Raw genomic sequence first — 5,882 nt, 5'->3', positions numbered from 1 at the left:
CCGTTTATCTAATAAGACTGACATGTTCAATAACGATCAAATCCCCTAAATAAATAAAGATTAAAAAATAAAAATGTCTGTACAAATAGTGGACATTTTTCCGCAAAAATCCCCGAAAAACTGGAGAAACATAGTTTCATTTTATTATATTATGTTCTACGTGTAGAAATATCTTTTGAAGTTTTGTTAAGCGTGAATTATAAAATAAACTTGTATAGTTATTTATAAGCCACCTAGGAGAAAAATAAGATTTAAAATGATTCTCAACAGCGAAAAAACCAACGAAAACCTCCATTTTCGTTCAGTACCTTCAACTTTTGACAGGTGTCAACGTCAAACGTGGAAAATTAAAGAAAAAATTAGGGAAAAATATCTGGAAATTACATATTGTATTATTAATTTTTCTGAAAAATAATATTTTTTTTCAAAATGAATTTTTTTCATGACTCAACACTAGCCGTAGGACAAGTGACTTTGCTGTTGTCAGCCACTTGTGTTGGTGTGTCCGTATGGATCTCAGAACAATTACTAAAGGTATGGATAATATTAAATATGATATTTTTTTAATGGAAATTTTTCTTTGACCCAACAGTATTACGATTTTCGGTATCGATATCAATTTACAAAGTCTTCGGCTTCGGTCACTTCATATCTGCCAAATTTAGGGTCGTATTCCAGAACTCTAGTCACTGCTCAAGTCAGGACTTGAGTATGATTTTAAGCACTGGAAATACGACTCTAGCGGCAAGGAATTGAGTATGATTTCTTGTACTTGAAATCATACTCGAGTCCTGACTTGAGCATTGAATAGAGTTCTGGATACGACCCTTAGCTGATATTATTTAGCAAGATTCGGTATTTATAAAATTACTGTGTTTCACATGGTTACATAAATATGTACTACATACGTAAAAAACGTAAACAAATTTCTACCATTTTCAAGTAAGGTTTTATTTTTCTTAATTTACTGGCAACCCTTTAGTACCATTTTAGGGAATTCCCCGAACATGTGTGTTCGTTTTCGAGTTGTATTAAGCTCTAGGTAGTCGTTGAGTAGACATTTAGTTCTGTTTTCTGTGCAAATTTATAAAAATGAAAAGGAGTTACGACCAGAACTACCATTCTGAGTGGGATGTTCTATGTTTTCATCGCGGCTATCAAGAGCCATGGATGACTCCAACTCAGCTTTTTGTAAAGCGTGTAATACCAAATTAGTACCACGTCTTTCAATTTTAAAAGATCATTTCAACACAGCCACGCATCAAAAAAGTATTATTTGGATATAATGGACAGTCATCGGTAAGTGACGTATTTCTGATTTCAAGAAATATACGAAGTCCTACAAAAATCTATACTATTACAGTACAATGCCAGAGTTCCATAGGGGCCACCCCCGTAGCATGGCGCGGCGCCAGGCGCGCGATAAAATTGCAATAAGCGCACGCTAAAATCTCTCTATATAAATTGGATCTGATTGAGACAGCCAATAGCTCGCGCTTATTTCAATTTTATCGCGCGCGTCGCGACTATCATGCGTAGCCATGCTACGGGGGCTGGAACAGCTAAATGAAAGTTCACGGCCCTTTTTAATTGCACTGGATTTATATTTTATTTACTGCAGAAAGTTGATAAAACAACAATCAAATTATAATAATAATCTAATACTCAGTTATTCTGTAGTACAGGTCTTAATAATATTCTGTGGTAGGCACAGACATAATATAGATATAATATATCTGTGGTGGTACGTATAATCGGGGATGCATTAAAGGTAATAAATACTTGTAGTTAGATTTTCACTATGACCGATTGAGGAATGAGATAAAGATGGTATATGCAAAAAAGGTAGGATTTTCGAAAAATACGTATTAAAATATTGAATGTGTCGTAATTTATTTCTGAATTAACTTTACAATTATGAACGAAAATAAATTTACTAAAATTAAATTTATTTTTACGAATCTTTCTAAAATATTATGTTTTTTCTCCAACTTATCTCAAAGTTTTTTAAGTGAAAGGAATGTTATATGATAACGTATTTTAAGATGGATATAAATTTTTAGCTGGCCACTTTCAATGATAAATCACACATAAATGTTTGCTTTTATTATTTCTTCAAATAAAATTTATAATTTATTTTTTGCGAAGGCAGAGTGAACTAAGGCTAAGCACAGTCTTTTGTTAAACTGTATAAACAGATATTACAATGCTGGTGCATTGCATTGTAATGATTATTTGTATTATTTGTAGTTTAGTATGTAGTTCATTAATGTATGAATTTTTATTGCAGGTGCAAACATTCCCTAAAAACGATTTAACGGAGCAGGATAAGGAAAGCAGAGATAAAGATGTGTTCTTTTTTGGTTGAACACAATTTACCATTTGGGATCATGGACCATTTAAGTGATTTAATGGAAAAATGTTTCCATTATTCACAAATCGCTAAATCGTTTTCATGCAAACGAACACAAGCTGGCGCATTAACAAACAATACAATGTTCTGAAACCAGAAATGAAAAAAGAAATGCATGCTGAATTGGCTTCTTCTCTATTTACACGCTCCCGAAAACCTATATTTTCAGTTGTTATCGATGAAATCACTACAAGCATATCGGCCGATATATAATTATAATATCTGTAAGTAGTATATTATTAGGGCATCTGGATACAAGGAGTTATCCAGACGCCCTAATAATATCTATTCAAGAAGTCATTACATCTATTCAAGAAGTCATCTATTCAAGAAGACATCTATTCAAGAAGTCATCTATTCAAGAAGACATCTATTTCAAGAAGTCGTCTAAAAAAACTTTTTTATTTGACAAATTTCGTCTATAGCAGACTATTTCTATGTATTCAAGAACATTACCAATTCACTGTTTATTTTAAGAACAAAGTATTACAATGTCACAACGCTTCCAATTGAATGCATATGGTCTGGTATTTTATAATATTTATACTTATCAAATGACACCGCTATGCAGAGACGATAGCAAATGCGCGCGTGTCTCGATCATTCATGATTAAGTACCTGATGCAATTCGCAATGTAAGCTTAACGCTTTGTTATATATTCTATTCCTTATTCAATTTTCTACCCGACTACGTCGAAAAAAAGGAAGGTAAGGAATAACGGGTATTGATAAAAACAATGAATGTTTCAAATATAATTTATTAATAAAACGTATCTACATTTTTACAACATTGTGTAACCATTACTAGAGTCTGTTGTTAGAGGCGACATAATTTTATCTATAATATCTTTTGTTGAGTGGTAAATGTCATCCAATAAAATGTTTCTCACCGCGTATTGCACACACAAATCTGCTTCACATTTACACATTTGGTCACTATTCTGTATTTGATCAGTATCATAGATCTCTATTTTAATAACCTTGCTCGCACCACTCCGAAGTCGCTTTTTTATATATGTATAACATGTAGTCTTTTCGGATTTTCTTTTGCGTCCCAATCCGAGCCGCGTTCCATTTGGAGATAAATCTCTTTGTGATGCAGCGCTGGGCACGAAGTTGAATAATTGATCTCCGGAATCCTTAAAACAAGTTGAAAGTAAGTATTAATTACACATCCTCAATTCATTGTTAATATTAAAATTATTTATTTATTTATTATATTTACAGTATATAAAACCTGTACAGGTTTCTCAACAAATTTAATCTAAAGAAAATTAAAAATAAATTTTGGCTAACTTACCGACATTTTATGACAACTGCACAAGAAAATAAGTTTTTTAATAATGATTATTTTACTCCCAATTTACCCGTTTATATTGAGTGAAGGCAGTGCTAATAGGGTTCAAAATTAACATCGTACTTACTGTATTTTTTATTCAATACTCATCAATAAATCTAATATAGAGTGCTCGACGCCGAGAGTAAAAATGACTCCGTTTGTGTTTACTTCCATTTATGATTACTCGACTACAGCGGAGCGAACAGGAGGGTTATGATTTCAGCAGCATACCTAAGTGTATGTATCTAAGTGTGTATGTATTCATCTGTTCTATCACTGAGCCAAAACTGCTAAAACGATTCCAAGTTATGAGGTATCGTTACATTGAACTCAATTATGCCGATTATTTAGGTACCTACATCATATACTTATATAGTCTAAAAAATAAGAACCTTTCGTTTCAACATACCTTTAAAAGATCTCTTCAAATATATCATATAGAACATGATGCAGCAAGTGTGATGTAGTACAATATTTATAAAGATTTTTATGATGAACACCCATGCCCAGCAGTGGGACGTATAACAGTGTTGATGATATGATCTGACTAGTAGTTTTGATACCAATGTTTCGTTGCCGGGGTTTAATTTTGTAACTTTTATATTCGTAGTATTAAGTGAATTGTTGTATGAAAAATTCTGTAAGCAGGTATATTTTCAATAAAATTATGTTATTAAGATTAATGATAATACAAAATGATACATCGCACACTCAATTCTATCATTTATTTAGTAAGACAAAATTATAGTTCTTATTGCATAAAGAAGAAGGTTGAAATTATACAATCGATTTATTAAGCAAAGAAAAACATTTACAAATGCAAAATATCCAATCAATATTTCACATTTTATTTTTATGCTACCTTATCCACTTAGAATTAGAATCGATATTAGAATTAACTTACCGATGATTGCTGCATATCATACTGAGTATTTGTTTTTGCATTTATGTTGACTGTGCATTTTCCTATTTTGCTTCATATACAAATTACAAATATGGGTAAACGTGACGCGTATGAAGGCCTATATAGACCGGTCCTCTCTATCCATATTATTGCTCAGATCACCTTCCTACAAGACAATAGGACAGCTCAAAAAAACAAATCAACCACTGCAAATAACTAAGAACAATGTAAGTGCATTTTAAGTACTAAAATAAATTTATGTTACATAACTGTGCCATCTATTCGAACTATTCATCAATTATAATTAATTATCTATTTTATTCCATTATTTTTTTTTCGGACTATTTATTTTTTAGTCCAAATCCGAATCTATTTACTGTGATGAAGAGTCGCGGGTTCGAATCCTGCTGGGGAGCAAAATTAGTGACAAGTACAAATGCGCATACTCGATTCCAAAATGTTTAATATTTTACCTGTGCTTATTTTATCGTTGTCCTAGTTTTACTAATCATTCGATCAGTTTTTGTGAGTTCACTGTCGCAAGATATTATTACCAAACAATTTATGTTTTTATTCAGTCATTTTACTATGTACTACTCATATATTTTATTCCATTAGGTCTTTGGCACAAGATTTATTCCTGTCAGAAGACGAGTGCGCGACGGTGCAGCCTAAGCTCTCGAAATCCTCGAAGAAGCATTCGAGATGTGACCCTTCGACAAGTAAGAAGACAGGTGAGCCGTTCACTACCACTGCGCCTAAGAAAAGGAAAACCGTCATCAACCCAATCACCCCCGTAATGAAGGCGGCGACGGCTGAGCTTTTCGGCAGCGAGAGTGATGAAGAAGAAGGGTGCTCGACAGGTTCAACAAAGGGTACGCCAATTTACTCTTACGTTACGCGAAAGCTAGCAAATGGGATAAGTCGTCAAACAGACGACAATAAAACTGGCACTCATTACGTTGAGTTAAAAGTTTATTCATGCAACGAGATCAAAAACGTTGCACCGATAAATAGATGGCGTCATAGTATTATTACTATAAAAACAGAACGAACGTCAACTCTGAAGCTTGGGTACATCTAACAGATTACATAAAGACAACTCGCAAAGAATTCAAAAATTGCCCACCCTCATTTAATAGTACTTACTATTAGCATTATTTTTACTGGCCTGTATTGTAGTAATTAAATGTGTTTAACTATAAATATATATGAATAAGTAAATA

At 32.7% G+C, this 5,882-nt stretch overlaps 1 long non-coding RNA gene across 1 annotated transcript; it reads right to left on the bottom strand.

The window, feature by feature from the left end:
* Positions 1 to 3,512: 3,512 nt before the first annotated feature.
* Positions 3,513 to 4,792, bottom strand: LOC113237122. The gene is made up of 3 exons (XR_003311009.1): positions 4,657 to 4,792; positions 4,162 to 4,390; positions 3,513 to 3,552 (listed from the first exon to the last, which is right to left on the bottom strand). It is a non-coding gene; the product is annotated as an uncharacterized LOC113237122 (long non-coding RNA).
* Positions 4,793 to 5,882: the final 1,090 nt, after the last annotated feature.

The sequence above is a fragment of the Hyposmocoma kahamanoa genome, unplaced genomic scaffold (genome assembly GCF_003589595.1).
Source record: "Hyposmocoma kahamanoa isolate Upper Pololo Valley unplaced genomic scaffold, ASM358959v1 93, whole genome shotgun sequence".
Lineage (NCBI taxonomy): Eukaryota > Metazoa > Arthropoda > Insecta > Lepidoptera > Cosmopterigidae > Hyposmocoma > Hyposmocoma kahamanoa.
This window is presented reverse-complemented; position numbering and strand designations above follow the sequence as displayed.